Here is a 19038-nt window from a genome sequence, read left to right on the forward strand (position 1 = left end):
GCGAGGGACAACCCGCCTATACAACCAGCGGGGAGGATGGCACTACTGGCAAAAACCATCTGGTGAAAAAGCTGCAGGCGGGAAGCGTGGTAGGCCTACGCTAGTGGAGCATACCATAGGGAGGAAAGGGAGCCCGAACAGTGGAAGAGCCAGGGGAGGCCGAGTCATTTGACGTAAATGAAAGGCTTTTCCCTATTAGAGAAGGCCCTATGGAGTAAAGGGAAGTGGATGAATTCTTGGAAAAAGAGGGAGTGAGCCTATATAAAATAGAAAATGAAATAAAGCAAATTCCATGAATAGATAGAGTCAATGGTACGACAGACAGTGCTGCCTACACGCTAATTAGCTTCTGAGGTTGAGCAGCCTCAATTTCACTACAGGATTTGCAAATGAATGCTGGGCTGGGCTACATCAAATGGCGTGAGCTGCATGCGGGGAGACCCGCATGTACGGTTTTAGGGGATCTGGTAAAAAAAACGGCTGGTGCCCACCCGACTAGAGGGACTGAGAAATTAATTGAGTAAAAAACTTATCTTCAAGCTTTACCTTATTCTAATCATTCAGAGGGCGATCACAGGGTCACTGAATGAAGTCCTCCGTTTCTTTCAGAGGTGCTGACCCGCAGCGAGGCAGAGATGACTAAGTGACATATGAAATATGGCGACGAAAACAACATGTCGTAGAAAGAGATAACAGGTGGAGCAAACGACCCACTATGACTAACCTATCTACAATTACATCCCCGAGCGGCAATCAAACAGGGTCGTGAATACGAGATGCCAGCGGAATGATCAATTGGACAGAGGCTAGGGCTGCTTCCTTCCCACCACGTCCTTGATTGTGTGTCGAAGATATAAAGCGAGTGCACCAGAAAAGAATGGGAATTGGATCGATCTATTCTATTGTGAAGCATCGGAAGCATAACTACACACTCACACGATCTTTGCCGAGACATAGGAGCATTCGGTGGAACCAGTGAACGACACTTGCTTCTGGATAGATGTGTGGGATAGAGGGCTCGTGGTACGTGCTGCCTGCCCTTCATCCTCTGCTTTGAGAATCGTGTGAACGGAGAGTGGGCAGAAGAGAAGGAGGTCCTCACACGGAGTCGTACACTTACTTGAGCAATGCGGGAGACTGGGGAATGGGTCGAATAAACTGGGCCTGAAAAATAATTGACGAAGATTTACTTAGATTGGGCTTTTATTGGGATTTTTTTTCTTAGTGATTGGAAAGGAGGTCACCTGGGTATGTAATAGAAAGGGAAGGCAGAAGCATCGAATGGCGAAGAGAGGCGACTCGGCAGGGAAGGAATGGGAAATCGTCAAGGATGACTTCTTTGTTGGCGTAACGAATGGCTAAATAGCGAGAGTGATTCTCTGAGCCGGTCTGGATTTCCAATGCCTCGGGAAACTAGTCGAGATAGATGACAACACCTTTTTCCCCTCTTCCTTACCGGTAGGGCAATCTTCTCTTATGGCCTTCACACAATGCCCGGAAATAGAGAACCAAGCCTATTTCTGATCTATTCATTTCTGCAAGCAGGGAGGATCCAGAGCGTTGCCCCCTCCTATTCGAGGTTTTTCCTCGCCCCGCAATCACCCAACCTTCCTTTTGCTCTTCCTTAGGTTTGCCTCCATGAACACGGCACTTAGGAGCCCTGCTCATATTCCAAAGACGCTACTTCAATTCGATTGCAAGCCCCCCCTTCTATTGCATAACTTAAAAAAGCAATAAACAAAGTACCAAAGTGGTTGTGGGAACGATATGCTTTTGTTACCGGCGAAGGCTTTCAAAGGCAACCATCTTCCCAAACTAGTTGTTACCTTAAGTTGCCATTTTTCCAATATTATTGAATAGCATGGCCTGGGGCTAAGATAACTCAAGTGGGAGAGCCGTGTTATGGGTGACCTTATTGCACGGTTCAGAGAGCACTTGTGTATGTGATGCAAGTGAACGTCTACAAAAAAGCTATCGTAAAGTTTCGTTCTTCTTTACGTCGTCGACCCTATCCATGTTTCTATGATGGCCCAAGAACACACTCATTCTTCAGCCGTAGATAGACTTTTGAATTGCGAGGTACCATTACGAGCTCAATATATATAAGTGTTATTCTGTGAAATAACTCGAATTTCAAATCATTCACTTGCTTTAACTACTCTTGCTATGGATGTAGGAGAATCAACTCTATTCTTGTGGGATTTTGAGGAGCGAGAGAAATTGTTGGAATTCTATGAAAGAGTGTCGGGAGCCAGGATTCATACCAGTTTGCTTCTCGTATCGATGAATTAGAAGAGATGTCAACCGGCAACCGTATCTAGAAACAACGATTAGTGGATATTGGTTCTGCCACTGCACAGTAAGCAAAAGATTGAGGATTCAGTGGTGTAATGTTAAGAGGTTCTGGGGTATGCTGGGATTTGTGAAAAGTAGCACCTTACGATGTTCATGACCAATTGGATCCTGACATACCAGTAGGTACCAGAGGATATCGCTATGATCGTTACTATATTCGTATCGAAGAGATGCGACAAAGTGTTTAGATTATTGTGCAATGTCTTAATCAAATGCCTAGTGGCATGATCAAAGCCGATGATCGTAAGCTATGTCCTCCATCACGATCTCGAATGAAAATATCCATGGAATCGTGCACCATGTGAAATGTATATCATTGTCGTTCTTAACCGAGACTCAGGTTAAGCTCCATATTGGAACCTTGTAGGGTTAGGAGTAAAGCATCCCGAGGTTGGCGCATCTCGTTGAGCATGGAGAAGCATTGGGAACCCCAATTTTTTTCTTCGGAGCCGTTTCTTTTTCCGTTCCCCGCCCCGGTATAGCGCTTTGCTTCCGGTTCTTCGGAAGAATCAACTTACGTCTCCTTTCTTCGTTGATTTGGGGGAAAAGGAACCGTCTACTAGTTGGGAAGCTAGACATAAAGTAAGTGGTTTGATGAGGATAACTAAGCTGACATGCCGGATTTGGCTACTGGCACAACTGGGTGGTGCCTTACAGCATCGCAGGCGGACGCACGGTAACATTCGTGGTAGTGCTTCAGGATTCCAATGTACTATGTCCAAGATTAGAATGAGCTTGCTGGCGGACCACTGCCGTCCCATTCTTAATTGAGCTGGAGCGCATCCATCTTATCCACTGAACTAGCTAGAAGCTATCGCTTTGGGTCGAAGCACTAAAAAAAAGGACTGGAAAACACGTCAGCATAGGAACCACCGGACCCCCTACAGGTAAAGGAAAATGGAAGTGCAATCCTGCGTACCAGCTGAAAAGGCCCTTTCCCTTTTTTATAATATAAGGTAAGCTTTATAGCTCCGACCTAGTCAAGGTGCTTTGATGCCCTTTGTATAGGTTGGGTTGTTGGATACAGGATCCTCGTAGTAGGCTGGACCAAGATCTAGCCGAGAGAGGGCAGTCTTTAGAAACAACCGGTTGGGAAAGCAAGAGAAAGCTTTGCGTTTTCTTATCTTCTTCCCGCCCTAGGAGTAGCACAAAAAGAAGGATTAGCATTATTGAACCAATGATAAAGCAATAACACCTTCCTCGTTGGGGTTCCACGCACTAGGAAAAGGCTGATGCGATGGGAAACCGACCACTAGTCACAAAGCTCCAATAAGGTATCGAAAGGGCTATCACAATCAGGATTCCAATGTACTGCATCTGAGATCAGAATGAGCTTGCCGGCGGACCACTGTTGTCCCATTCTTAATTGAGCTGTAGCGCAGCCATCTTATCCACTGAACTAGCTAGAAGCTATCGCTTCAGGTCAACGCACTAAAAGAAAAGGACCGGGAAACACGGCGGTATAGGAACTACGGGACCCACTACTAGTAAAGGGAAAATGGAAGTGCGCTCCTACGCACCAGCTGAAAAGGCCCTTTCCCTTTTTAATAATATAAGGTAAGCTTTATAGCTCCAACCTAGTAAAGGGGCTTTGATGCCCTTTGTTTAGGTTGGGTTGCTGGATACGGGATCCTCGTAGTAGGCTGGACCAAGATCCAGCCGAGAGAGGGCAGTCTTTGGAAACAACAGGTTGGGAAAGTCAGAGAATGCTTTGCGTTTTCTTATCTTCTTCCCACCGTAGGAGTAGCACAAAAAGAGGGATTAGCATTATTGACCCAATGATAAAGCACTAACACCTTCCTCGTTGGGGCTCCGCGTACTGGGAAAAGGTTGACGCGACGGGAAACCAACCACTAGTTACAAAGCTCCAATAAGGTATCGAGAGGGCTATAACAGTCAGGTGTGAATTGATTACCCCTTTGTAAACTACCCCTCTTCCTATTTAGGGAGTTGAGGCAAAAAATGGCTTGATGAACCGTTCTCCACGCACCGTCCACATTCACTTGCTTATCATAGAGGCTGTAAGTACACAGTGCACTACAAGTAGGCTGTTTTTCCGGAAAGTAGTACGAGATAACCGTAATCGTGTATATATAAAAATATATCTTCGATTCTGTCATTTTGAAATGTCCGCTTCAACCGCTATTTTACCTCCCAAAAAGCAAAGTTGGCTTGATGAGCGCAGATGACGAACGGGAGCAAGAAAAACAATATTCCTTTTCTTGTCCTTCTACTTAAGGTTAAGGGGAAAAGATAAGCGCTTTTGCTACGGAGAAAAAGAACGGTCAGCGCGAAGGTTCAAGACTTAGCGGAGCATTAGCGAAGCTAGATTTTCATAGCGAGGCACTTCGAGTTAGCGAAGCGTTGTAGTAGTGTTGAAGCCCTACGTGCTATAATGCTGAGCTCTCCGCCTTCTCTATAGAAGTAGTCAACTGAGTTCTAAACGAATTAGCTCCTTGGTAATGGCTTAATCTATAGATAGAAAGCCCTATTATGGAAAACTACCACGTTAGGTTTGGAGACAAATAGGACCGGTTATATAATAGGGGAAGCAGATGCAAGTTTTTTCTTTCAATAGCTGGCCAAATGACTATAGGATCATCGGTCTACTCTACCTCAATTCACTATTTCGAACCTTATACAAAAGGTTTTTTTTCGTACCAACTCCTTCTACCTATACAACAGTTGAAGCACCTAAAGGAGAATTTGGTGTCTTTCTGGTCAGTAATGGAAGAAATCATCCCTACCGTCGTAAAATAAGAGCACCTAGCTTTTCCCATTCACAAGGACTCGATTCTATGTCCAAACATCACATGCAAGCAGATGTGGTCGCCATAATAGGTACTCAAGATATTGTGTCTGGAGAGGTGGATAGATAGGACTACTAGTTGCTCGATCAGGACCCTAGCTTTATTGCAAGCCAAAAACCTAATTTATACACCCCTTTCTTTATTTATGGAGATTCTATCCAATTATCAGCCCCGATGCGGAAAGGAGTAAAGAAAGAAGAGTTGAAGACGGCTTAACAGTAAGAGAGAACCCCCTCATCTCATGGCTAGGAATATCTATGTAGATGAGATTGGATTCATAGTTACAGTTAGGGGTAGGTATAAATCTTCATTCATCTTCTTCGATCATCCTTGGAATATCCATCATCTTGGTCTCGACCTTGTTGAGCTCTTCTTGATCGAAAGTTCCTATTTTTCTGCCTCTTCGATCGTCTCTGACTCCCTAAAAAATAAGAGTACTTGGTGACCTAGATGGTCAGGGTCTTTCCTTACCTTACCTAAGCCTTATGTCCCTTCAACATTCCTATTCATCTTGCCTTGTCTTGGGCACCGCAGTGGACTGATTATCCTATATATAATATCTACTCTAAAGATTAAGATGATAGAGGCTCTCCCTTCCATAGATTTGATTGGGATTGATTCTCAGGATCAAACTTTTATCAGAGGCGTGCCTACCGACACCTGTCAAAGTCTTCGGCTTGCACGACGTATCCTTTCATTTGCTCCAACTATTAAAGAAAAGAATGGTCCCAACACTTTATTCTCTTCTACCGCTCTTTGTTTACTTCTAGCTTTCCCGAACTCCTAGACGGGTGGAGTCAGATCTTGGAGTAAGCTCCTTTCTATGGGCAATCTACTTAAGAGTTTAGGCCCCTAATTTGGTCTATGTCTGGGCTGCTGCCATACTCAAAGGTGAGGGGCTCCAAAAGCGGATGCGATCGGCCTCAGAGGAGATGGGAGGCAACTTGGGATTCTAGGCAAAGTGTTTTTTTGTATATAGTCCTTCGTATAGGATAGGATTTTCATTCCTCCCACCAAAGCTAGAAAAGAAATGAGCTCTCTCGTTTTTCCATCCTTATTTTTATTTTAAAGGCATATAGTGCGTTCTCGCTTTGAGGGGGAATTCAAGTCAAAATCTAGTACAAGGATGAAGCGAAAGGCTATCTACCTGGTACGAAACAGAGTATGACTATAATAAATCATAGAGCAGTGGGGAGCATGCCCATCCCATTAGATATCATTTGAGCTTCCCCTTTGCTAAGATCCTGGACGTGGTACTGACGCATGAACTTGGTTACTGGTTTGACTGCTTTGTTGGCAAGTCAAGTAAGGAAAGGTCTGTTCATTTGTCCAGAAATATGTTTTCGGCCTATCTATCGATTGAACAAGGGGCTGGGCGCTTGTTGACAGACATAATAAGTGGGATTAAGAATAGGGGAAGAGTATCTCTACTCATACTTCTGCTTATGGAAAGACATAAGAAGGACCCTATAAAACATGCAAGGTCTCTTAGTAAGCCCTTGTTGTCATATCAGGTGTCATTGAACACGGGCCAGAGAAAGCATCTATCTATAGTGATAGTAATCCATCGCCTTGACTTGAGTCTCCACCACATCTATTTCCTGCCCACTTGTAGCGGTTGGTTAGGCTAGGCCGGTTAGAACCTCTCTGCAGTTATCGATTCTAATTGAACTATGGAGGATCGGTATTGCTGGGGGAGATTGTTCTTCCTTAGCTGGCTTGTTAACCATGGTCTCTTGAAGGTTTCATTCTTTTACCAGCTCTTCCAGCCAACAACCTGCTAACCTTAAGCTTGCAAGCACCTTGGTCACATCTAAGTCCCTATTCTATTGTTCTATTTGGGACAAAAAGAAAAAGATCAGCCTTTTGCGGGAAGAATTGCTCGAAAGCATGGGATGGGCCTTCCCTTCCTTTACGTCATCCACCACCTTGTCCTATCCACTCTCCCCAAATCTCTACTCGTAATTTGAAGAAGAAAGATAGGGAAATATAATTAGAGATAAGCTGCCCATGAGCATCATGGCATAGGTAAAAGGGAACAAGGAGGCAAGCCCCCCATCTTGTTCTCTTTTTCTCCTTGAGTAAGATGAATCAAGGGTTCCAAACCTTCCAAAAGTGATCGGTATGTGTTGTTTCTTGGCACTCTCTTAGACTGTCTATCCCTTTATACCTAGGTATAAAAGCGAGAAAGAAAGTAGCTTCTTTGATGTGGTTCAGTAAATAGGAATCCCAGTAATACAGTAAACATTGGAAGAACATAAGAATATGGGTCCATATAGGAATGAAGAAAGGGCATGATAGGCTAGTTTGATTCCAAGCCAAGCAGCAGGGCATGATCAGACTTATCGGGCAGGGAATTGTATTCGCTAATAGAGCTTCCTACGATCGCACCCTAGGAGAGTGCAAATGGCAAGTTGAATGATCTAGTTCCATTTAGTAGCCCAAATCCACCCCTTTAACATGCAAGTACGCTTTAGCTACTAAGCTTCGAAACAACCCATAGGCTTACTTCGAAGTAGGAGATTGAACTTAAGTATTAGAATGAGTTTTATTAGGTTTTCCCTGGGGGAAGGCTCTCCCCAACCCCAGTGACTCCCGTCCTTCCCTGCCTTGAACTAGAACTCGAAAACTAGGACACATAAGTATAAGAGAGTAGCTGCCAAAACAAGCTCCCTAAGGTCGCACCTAAGATCTGAAGGAATCGCTTGAGAACTAACTACATACTTGAAGTTAACTTGTGTGCGCATAGCGTTGTCTTATCTTTGAATACTTCCTTTAGGCGGCTAGAAAGATGTTATTTGTGTGGTCCATTGTAGTGACAACATTTCAATTCTATTTTATTTATGTAGGAGACGTTGTTTTTGCTTTGTTTGTTGGATTGGTACGTTTTCTTTTCTAAAAACCCTTCTCTCATAGGTCGTTACATTTCAGGCCATTTACGATCATTTAAAGGGCCTTATATTATAAAGTATAAAGAAAGTCAAGATTGTTCTTGCAGAGAAAAGCCTACTTACTTGCTCTTACTGCTTTTAATTTAAGAGCAAGTCGGTCTAGCTTCTTACTATTTCACCTTTCAAAGAAGTCAAAATAGAAAGGGGTAGGAAAGATCCCCTGTACCTTGTTCAAGTTGGGGATCTCCTTCATTAGCTTTGAGTTCATTGTTGTTCTTCTGGTTCTCCTTTAAAAGGGATTGTGAGGGAAAAGCCCTAGCCCCCCTACATGCATTAAGCGACGACGACTTAAATGAAGCAAACCATTTCTTATAAGAGAATAAAATATCACAAGAAAGATTTGATCAAAAGTGACTAGAAAAGAGGCGGTCGAGAAGGAATGAGTGGAAACTATGTTTATTGAGTGCAATTTCAAAATTAGGAAAGATGACACAGAGTCCTACCAATCTAAATCAATGTTTCCAATAGTGAAAGGCTGCTCCTGTCAGTGGGTTGCCTAGGTCCATCTAGTCCAAATCTCCGCTTAGGAAAGAAGTCCAAGTTTACTTTTTGCGAAAGGGAAAATGGCTTCCTGTTAGAGAGTGATCGAGAGAAATTTTCAGTTGGGAGCCATTCTAGGAGATATTGTTGTTATGTTTTCCAGTTATGAGCCATTGTTGTGTGGTCCCTTTCAAGCGGTTCCTTCTTTTCTTCTTTTGATGATTTAAAGGCGACAACTCTTTTCACCAAGGAATTGGGGCTTAAAGCTATGAGCTATAGCACATATTCAAGAAGGAAGAATGCCTTAATGGACGGGTATGCTAAGGAAGGGGAGACACTTGCTTGTTTGGTGTGTTTGGAATCGGGTTGTTTAAAGCTACCCTTTCTTGAAGAAAGAGAACCTGGGCCCATGTCTTGGTATATTTTGACATGATTTTCATTATGCTATCTAAACTAGGAAAGTCAGTAAGGAAAGGTGGGACAAAGAAAGCTCTATTTCGGGTAGCTGGGTGCATCAACCTCTTTCTTTCATAGGAGAGGGGACAATACTTAAGGAGCTTGGGCTACTCAACCGATAGGAATAGGGGCTTGTTTCCACAACTAAAAGAGAATCTGAAGCAGGATCGGAAACAGAATAAGATTGAGGAGCGGGGTAAAACCATTCTCAGAAGGAGAAGGTTTAGCGGTCAATAAGAAAGTCCTCAATCAAGATGAATGAGACCTTTCATGGAAGTCTTAGTTGGACTCTATACCGCTACGCACCTTACATCGATCTAGATGATAACAAGGCCTTTCTTCCTCATGAAGAAGGAGTAGAGACCTAGCTTTCATCTGTCTATTAAAATGTAATGCTATACCTTTTGTCCTTGTGAATCGGCTAAGTATAGCGGGAAAGCGTTTGACGATCTAGTTACATATCACATAAGATAGGTACTCCCGATATTGTTTTGGGAATTTTAAGTATATATAGTAGCGTACTGGACTCCATCTACATAAGTAGAAGCATTCAAGAATCACTTGACAGTTCTTATTTCAATTTTTCGACTCTCATCTTGTTAACTGACTTAACCGCAATACTTATCCAAAGACAGGACAAGTTGAAAGAGCTTCGGTAGTTACACTTTTTGTCTCGCGTAAGAAAAAGAGTTTAGAGTGCCATACAAAGAACCTTAGATAAGGGGATTCCTCCCATCGACTGAAGTTCAAAGTCAACCTTCCATACAAGGCAATCTTCTGATAGAGGGGAAGAGGCAGAGCACAACCAATTACATGGCACAAAATGCTCTGGTATTGCAAAGGAAGGAATGAGTTCACAACGTTCGAATAAGCTACTCGGCCGACTAAAGCTAAAAGGAGAAAAGGAGATGGCTCTAGTTGTTGAGTACCCTGAGGGAGGTACTAGATCGACTTTTAGTTGTAGCGGATCTTACTTACATCGATTCTAGCCCTTTCTCTTGATTCTATTTTTGAAAGATCTTTCCTTGCTCGGAGGAATGCCCAGTTTAACCAGAATCATCTCGTTATCTTTTAGCGTCATCCCATGATCTTTGGCTTATGCCATGTGCTCCAAACATGAACTTAACTTCCTTTTTTCACTAACATCCACTTCTCACTCAAGAAACCGGTGAAAGTCTTTTCTCTTTGCTGCAGCTTTCACAGTCCCACTCATCCTCAGACCAAACTGGGCTACATTGTCGTACCTTCATACCTTCACCACGATGTCCTATCTTAAGGTTCCCTCGATCTACTTTATTAAAGCAGAATTTTGCTTATCGTTTACGTCTTTAATCGAAAGCTATTTCTTTTATGATTCCTTCTCTCACTTCTTGAAGACTTTCTTTTTCATTCAATAGCGCCTCTCCTATAAGAGAAGGATTTTTCTTCACCCCTTCATACCGCATACCCTTCTTCAAGAGTGCCCTTTCCCCAGCCTCCAATAATCTTAGAAGAGAAGACTAAGCTCAGACGAATTGGAGTCCGCCTCGGCCCCTCATTAGTAACTTTGGTCAGGAAAGGGAACATGGCAATAAATAGAGCTTCGGCTCAGAATTAGACCTTCTGTGGACGGAACTTCAGACTTCTGGATAGGCCTGAGAAAGCCTAGACCAAAGGTGCCTAATAGCCTAGCCAAACTCATCGGGTAGGGAATCCCATCCTCAACGAAGCCAGTAAGAAAGCCCAAGTCCATTAAAGAAGGTACACAGGATCTATCCAAATTCAAAGTCCATCAAAGACTCTCCTACATGAAAGGATCTGAGTCCATCCAAATGATATTAAGCAAAATACTATTCTAGAAATAATGGTAAAGTAAGGGATTTAAGTCTGCTCAGAGATTTCATATCTCTCCCACGGGTGATTCATCCTAACAACTATCGATTAGGTAAAACAAAAGTGCCCCTACACATGCAAAAAAACTAATTAAAAGGGCAAAAGAGACGAAGGCCAAAACATTGACTGAAGAGGGGGCAAAGAGATATTCGCCTTGACTTCTTCTCCCCCTACTGACTGCTACTCGGCTAGATGCTCCTATTTCTTATTCGTAGATCGTAGATTAAGATGTTACTAGGTAATGAAAGTCAGTCCTTTCATTCCTTCCTGAGAATAGATCCCCAATAGCTCGTAGATGAGGAATTCTTCTGCTACTATCCTTAGGCGACCTAATCAGTCTTGTTTTGCCAAAAAATCCCTCCTCACTCTTCTATTTATTGACTTTTGGTTAAGAATCATCCAATTCCATGTCTTTTAGTGGAAGTAGTAATCCCTATTTCACATAGCCCTTTATTGGGTAAAGTGAGTCAGAATAGGTGGGTTGACATTCAATTAGAATAGTTGTTGTTGTCTCTTTCCTGCTCTCCTCTACTATAGAATCCGGTCTTAGTTGAATAAACCTTGCTATTGGATTCAATTCTCTAGAGGAAGACAATGAAATTGTTGATGCATCGAATGCCATGCCATGGTTGGCTCTTGGGGAAGGAAGGAGAGTGATTGGCATGAAGTAGGGTAGAAAGAGGGGATTCCGGTTCTCTTTAAAAAGGATTGGATTTGCTTCTTGCCTTCCGCACCTTGATCTATCTAGTTCTAATTTTGACTAATCCGAATCTGTGTACTGAGTAAAAGTGAAATATCTTCTCTCAATTCTTGGCAGAGGGAAGCCCCATGACCGATCGAACCGAGGTTGGGGTAGATAGAGGAAGAGAAGATTTATTGAATGCTCTCAGGAATTTATTGAGGTAGTAAAATATTATGTTTCAGAAGGATCTTTATTGGTATTAAAGTCTTCAGTCTGTGAGGAAGTAGTCCATTCTTCATCTACGCAAAGATGAACTACTGCTTATTTGACCGATCGTACCCCAACTTATTAGGATATGAACTTCTCTTATCTCGGATTACTTGATCTTGTCTTGGCTCTCTTCTTTGACAAATAGGACTTTTCTTAGATGGTTTGGCACACTTAGCTTTCGATCGAGAAAGACGAGAATTTGTGAAAGTGGGCTTATTTCCCCATGTATTATCTATAAAAAAGGCAGGAACTTATTAGCATAGATGACTTGCTTGCATACCTTCTCCGAGATATGGAAAGAGGGTTCAGATACATGCTGGCATTAAAGGAAGCGCTTTTAGCACACACCTAAACAATCGTGTACTTGGGAGCCCCGAGACTTCCTTATAGATACAGATTTTCCGTACTCCCAAGGAAAGAATACACTTTACAAAGGATCTACTTAAGTAGCAAATGAGCATTTCATACTTTCCCGCGCTACTTCCTAGTCCAATAGAGGTCTTTCCAGTAAAAGGAGGTCGTGTACCACAGTTCGAGTTAAAAAGAAGAAAGGGGATGAGATAGAAAGAGAGGGCACAAGAGAAGCAAGATACGACATTCGGTGGAATAAAAGAGAGAAACAAAAAACAACTTAAGTAAAGATCTGGTTGATTCCATTCGTCAGTCACTAAGGGAAATGACTCTCAATTGAGAAAAAAATTGCCAACTTTTTTGTATCTATTTCGCGGATTAGGTTCCAAGTGAAAGATACCAAAAAAAGGGAGCGCGTTGTAGGACACTAGCTGGCCTTTACTTGGTCCCATCCTAAGCTCCCTACTAAAAGGTTACAATAAATGAGAAGCATCACTTGACTATTTTCGTTTGTTTGATCAAGCGGATTGATAACAGATCGAAGGGAGTGCGATAGGGCATCATCTATTTGGGTCGGTGCCGGACTCCTTTGTGAATCAGTACCTTTCCCTATCTTCAAGAGTTCGGTCAATTGATCAAGAAAGCGGTAGGACCGTAAAGCTTAGCCTTGAGTTGGACTGCGGTCCCGCGAAGCTGGTATCCTTAGACCGCCTAAGAGACTTTCCGGCTGTCGAAGGAAGGAAGTTCACTTATTAGTGACCAGAAATTGACTAGTTTATTTAATTGACTTAAAGATCTTTCTTTATATTTTACTAGTTAAGGCCTTCGATCATCTGTCGGTGAGGTCGATCGAAAAAGTGAAAGCTTGATGAAACCCCGTCTTTTTTAGCATCAACCACTTTTTCCCATCCCAAGTAATGTTATGAACTTTCACTCCCTATCTATACTAGAACCTCGAGCCTCTTTCTTCTTTCTGTGCAGCAGGCGTTGATTGATGGGATAAAAGAAGCACGCTGTGGAATCGAACCACAATCTTTTTCCTTACATGGCGAAAGTCGAGAGTGAAAATCTAGACTCGAAAGCATACGCTTGTTAGAGGTGATCCCCGCCTCCCCTTTTCGCCTAACCCATTCGTTCACAGCTTCGCCACTCTACCGAGGGTCGAGCTACCACGCTCTTGAAACCTCGTAAATTCGCTTTTCTTCAATGAGAATATAAAGAAAACTAGCAATTTCGCTCCCCAGCCCCACTTGGTGTTTGAGCACCACCACCTTCACTGGTTTTACACAACAGAATGAATTCGTCAATTCGATGCGATAGAGGACTGGATGGGTTATCCAATTCGTCACTCAGTTGGTAGAGGTCAGAAAGGGTGGAGGCATTATCAAGTAAGTCGGTTATAAGTGGTCGTGCTCTCGCTACCGGAAGCTTGGCAGCGATAAAACGCAGTTCCACCCCTAACTGGATTGCGCCTTTGAGGTTTTGAAAGGCGTGCAAATCCGAGTCTAGGGACGAAGTGGCTTAGTTGAACATAGTGAGACTAAGGGACGAAAGGTCAAACCCAGAAATGTGCAAGCGAGACCCAGCAAAAAAACTTTTTCGCGCGAAAGCCGTTGCTTGTTCCATAATTTGCTGGGATGGGAAGTATAGATAGAAAGGCAGAAAAGGAGGCGTCGGCTCTGAAATGATGGAAGATTGAATCATTCCTTCATTCTATTCCGGCTATTCCTTTCCGGCGGGTGATTTATTCATGAGCTAGAGAGATAAGAGCTTCGATTCGCAGGCAGGATATAGAAATCGGGCACTATCTATATATAGTAGCTTCTAGCTCTGCAACTAAACTAAAGGCTCTGGAACATAGTATACGCCTAGAACTGGTGATGCAGATAATGCGGTATCTCTTGGAATTGGAGCGAATCCAGATGAAATCTACCAAGTAAAAGCAAGGGGTTGAAAAAGCACCACAAGGGACGGGAATGATGTCCTGACTAAACAAGAGTTTCTTCAATAATGGCTTGGTCGAAAGTCGTAAAGAAGGCACCGGATAAGCAGCTAACATAAACTACTACCATACAACGCATCTCATAGGCGGACTTTAAACGCTATCATTTGTAGTACGAGATGCTAACCTATGCCCGTACATTCCAACCTATCTCCTTGGGACTTAGCTCTGAAGATGAATTCCCAGTTAGCCGATTACCTTGCTCGGTTAGGAGAACAGTTAGAAGTGGAAAAAGATGCCGACACCGAACAGTTAAAGAATTCTCCGTCGCTTTAAGACTGCTAGCCTATTCTCTTTGAGCTGAAGTAGACGCTGCCCATGGAGAGCCTTTTCCTTTTTGAACATTTGTGTGCCCATAAGACATGACTAAAATTGGGCATGTAGATGCGTTACAATAAAGAAGCCTGGGCCCCTCGGTGTCTTACATGTCTTCTTCGACCCTGCCTCCATTAGTTTAGCTGCAACGGTCGCAGACGCAGGAAGCAGTTCCTCTATGGGAAATTGAAAACGTCGCAGTAAGTTGTGGCTTATAAATAGGAAGATAACGCATTAGCAGACCGACTTAACAGGACCTTTTCTCGAAAAACAAATTCTTGCAACTATGAAAACCACAACAAAAGCACTCCTTTTCTATTCATTCTATCTAAGAAAATGAATTCAACATAGCCCCCGACCGCCCCACTTTTTCATTTCTTGATCGAAATAAAACCAAATGGTCGAGGGCTCTTTTTTAGTGATTTCCCCATGACCTCAATGAGAGCGGGATTGGTTTATCCTCGGGCAACTCATCCACATCTTCAAGATACTTGACGGCATCGACGAGTTTTTCCACAATGAATTCGTCCCGCACTCCTCCTTGCTCACGGGCAACTTCTCTTGCCTACACATAGATTTATTGCAAAAGCCTGTCACGCTAGGCAGCATTCTCTTCAGTCTCCCGAATCAATTGCGCTATTTCAGCAGTCGAAAGGCCTACTAGAATCTCGTTGAGGTCAGGAAGCGTAGGAGCAGGACCTGCGCAAAAGACTACTGAAGGGGCGAATGCTGGAAAAGCAAAAGCAAGCCAGAAAGGTATTTTCTAAAAAATCTGACTTACGCTTTTAGAACAATAAATCCAGTGGAAATTTCTCATTGTAATGAATGAATAAAGGCAAAAAGAGATTAAGATGTACTTAAATTCCGAATGTACCTTTGGATTTCCCTCTATCAGGAACCCGCTATTTCTTATGTTTGTTTGAACTATATAGAAAATATATGGATATCAAAGAAGAATTAAGCTCGCAGAGATTAATAAAGCATAAAGTATCATAGTACATCATCCTTTCCTATCCATGCATTGTTTTTCTTTGCCTTTCAAGATATTGCGTATAAAGAGAAAGATAGCCAGTCCTCTTGGGCGGCCGAGAGTGTTATGTAAAAAGGACCAAGGAGGATCCTATCCTGAAGGAGGAGGAGTAGGAGCTAGCTTTAGGGGCGGAATCGGATGATTACGAGATAAACAATGAGACAAAGGAGAGAACTTAGACAATTCACTTTGAGTACAGGGAATTCTGCTGATAGGAATTCCTCAGGGCGTATTACGGTTTTCATCGAGGGGGTGGATCGAAGCGATTGAAGCGAAGAATTGATCTGAAATGAAGCACTTCGTCTATAGGCATTGTACAAAGGATAGAATATGAGCCTAATCGTTCTTCTCGAATCGCTCTAGTACGATAGACCGGGGGGGGGGGGGGGGGGCATCTGCCAGAGAAAATACAACACGATAGAAGAGTTTGCTCTGCCGTGTAAGATCCTCAAATCAACCATAGCTACCACCTGCGGTCAATTTTCGTTCTCTTCCCTGCCCAGGAAGGGGGATCAAAGAAATGTAGCTTACTTTTCTCCTGGATGGATGGCGACTTACGTAGTGGTCGGCCTTCCTACCAGAATGCCTTCTTAGTCGAAGAGCCCCTTTTTACTAGTAAGGACGCAGGAAGCAAAAAACTTGTGCGAAGGACGTTTTCTTCTCTACCCTCTCCTCTTCAAAGGCCACAGGAGAGATTGCATCCCTTTCCTTCAATAGCTCTTTTGGTTTCCCAAGGATAGCGGTAGCTGGGGCAAAGCCCGCTTTCTTTGCTCCACGAATGAGACAGAAAGTCAGAGGAAAAAACACGTTCTCTCTTTGCGAGATCCGAAAATGGAGAACACATAGCATTCTATCGGTACACAGCAAAAAAAAGCAGCGCTCTCTTGGTAGAGTTTTAAGAGGCAAGAGACTTTAGGTCTTGTTGGATCTTCTGAGCATAACGAATCGAAGCCGAAGATGGATCAAGGTAGCTTTCCTGCCAAGCCGAAAGGCGAAAGGCTGAAGGATGGACGGTTCAAAGTAGATCGTGTACCTGCCGTGTGACCCGTTGGTCCTAAGCAATGTCTTGCGCAAAGCGACCCACTTAGAAAAAGCACCCCTTTATATTAGGGGAGCACTAAAATGCAACTTCGATCGGATGCGGGTATCAGATCCCACCGCTAAGATGTCCAGCGGATTCCTGGGCCTTGACGAATGGCTGGCCACCTTTTATGTTAGAAGAGCAAAAGGCCCAGGGCATAGCAGGATGAACCAATATGAATGAGTGTAAGCTTCGTTGCCCGAATACGATTGTTGCTGACCACACTAGTAGCTACCGTGGTAGCAAGAGAGGCCTTGCGGTGACAATTGAGAGGTTGTCAGTGGTGCTGTGAGGGACAAGGGTAGCAATCCTTTATTTCCGGAAAAGACCCGTATGCCCACAGATCAACGAACCGGAGGGAGCAAAGCACCACAGCGGATATGGAATTCAATTTCCACTTTCAGTTTCACCTCGCGACTCGGGATACGTGCAAGGAGAGCCAGGGAAGGGGCAAGGGGTTCACCCACTTTCACGAGTTTCATAGGTTCAAGAGATCCCACTATAGAAGTGTCTAGCCGTTCGCCGAAGGAAGGGATTCTTTATCAAAGTCTCCGAAAGGCGCACTTAACCTCATTCGATGATGGGGTTGGGGCAATTGACCGATCCTAAGCTAAATCTAGCTCTGATGGTGTGTCCGCGGGTCCCTTCCTCTCAACGTCTGAAAGAACACTCTAATGGCAAGTCGGGCTAATTCTAATATAGGGATAGAAAAGGAATTGGCAAGGGCAAGGTCCGATCGGAAATAGGATAAATAATGGAAAAAGTCCCTCTCCGATAATAGGACTTGAAGGCTTTAGCTATGCGAGCCTGCCACTACGCTCCTTTGTTACAGAATTAATGGTCAGAAACTTGCCTTACTTAATCTCTTTCGAGATAAAGGTTCTTACAGAGGTGAAGGCACCCATCTCACATAAAATAGTTAGAAAGCTCGCGCTCCATTAAGTGTATAGATTGAGATCCAGTAGAAGTGGGAGTGCCGCAAGGCTCTTGAGTTAAATGATGCTCAGGATTGAGGAAGTGGTCTTATTGGCATTCGGAATGGAGTCTGTCCCGAAGGAATCTCATCTCTCTTCCAATAGAACAGGAAGTCTCAAGCCAGTAGCACGATAGCAGTCCATTCAATCCATTCAGTCAAGCCTTTCCAGGTCATCTTGAAAAAGGATGGATAAACTTTATCGAAAAAGGTTAGGAAAGCAGGTGCTCTTATTGGACGTCACGGGAGAAATCCCGATGGCTGAGAGGGTCATACCCTTCCGAGCTGTGGAGCGTACCAACTTCACTTTGATTAACATCGAGTTGTATGTTTCGCTGCTGTCTAATGAGGCGCAGCATCGGTCTGGACTCTGGACGGTCTGTCCAAGGGACTGGAACCCAAGGCTCTTCTTAGTCTAACATGATTGTTGTAACCTCGGCGGGTTGCTCATTGGATTTTGATGGAATTCAGTGACAGTCCACTCCTTAGGTCCAAGGTGCCTTCCAATGGCAATGAGGGTTCTCATCTAGGGGAGTTCACAGTGGTGAGCTCAGTTATAGAAGGAGAGGTCGACCAGGCGTTGGCGGGGAGGATTGCAACTGGGTTGATCAGCCGGTATTGGGGGCGGGGGAAACTGACCCGGGCTCCATTTCTTAAGACCTTCCGTCTTTCTCCTAAGGGCCCTCTTCCTATTTAGGGGGTTGAACGTGGGGGCTGTTCTTATTTTACCGGAGGGGTTTGAATTAGCTCCTCCCGATCGTATCTCTCAAAAGAACCAAATTCTTGTTAGCGATTATTTATGATCAAAAAAATGAAATTATGAAAACTCCTTTGTCTTATTTAGACCCTTCTGAAAAATCTACATTACATACTCTTTTTCTACGAGATGCTGGGAATCCCGTTGAGTTCTTACGCTTTCATGTTGACAACTCAATTCATTCGATTACTACAGGGATGAACCCAATCCGGAATATGAACCATAAAAGAAAATACCTATTAAACCGATTACAAGAATACCAGTTACAGTACCTATTATCCAAAGAGGAATCCTTCCAGTAGTATCGGCCATTTACCCCACTTCCCTCCAGATTTCATCAAGTGGTCATGCTAGAGACATAAACAGTCATGGATAATGAAATTATGAGATCCTTCCGAATGAGCTAAGAGAATCTTATTTATTCTCTTTCGTTTTGTTAATTGAAGAAATTATTGGAAAATAAAAAAGCAAGTACAAAAATGAGTAATAACCCCCAGTAGAGACTGGTACGATTCAATTCAACATTTTGTTCGTTCGGGTTTGATTGTGTCGTAGCTCTATAATTCGGATTAAGTTTATCGTTGGATGAACTGCTGATATTGATCCAAAAAAAAAGACGGTAGGTACAGCTAGGCCGTGAACAGCCAACCATC

General features: G+C 43.4%; 2 pseudogenes; one reads left to right on the top strand and one right to left on the bottom strand.

The window, feature by feature from the left end:
- Window positions 1-556: 556 nt before the first annotated feature.
- LOC138886430 (uncharacterized) lies at window positions 557-2046 on the bottom strand (annotated as a pseudogene).
- Window positions 2047-15730: 13684 nt separating this feature from the next.
- On the top strand, window positions 15731-16618 carry LOC138885993 (large ribosomal subunit protein uL2mz, N-terminal part-like; annotated as a pseudogene).
- Window positions 16619-19038: the final 2420 nt, after the last annotated feature.

The sequence above is a fragment of the Nicotiana sylvestris genome, chromosome 2, assembly GCF_000393655.2.
Source record: "Nicotiana sylvestris chromosome 2, ASM39365v2, whole genome shotgun sequence".
NCBI classification, from domain to species: Eukaryota; Viridiplantae; Streptophyta; class Magnoliopsida; order Solanales; family Solanaceae; genus Nicotiana; species Nicotiana sylvestris.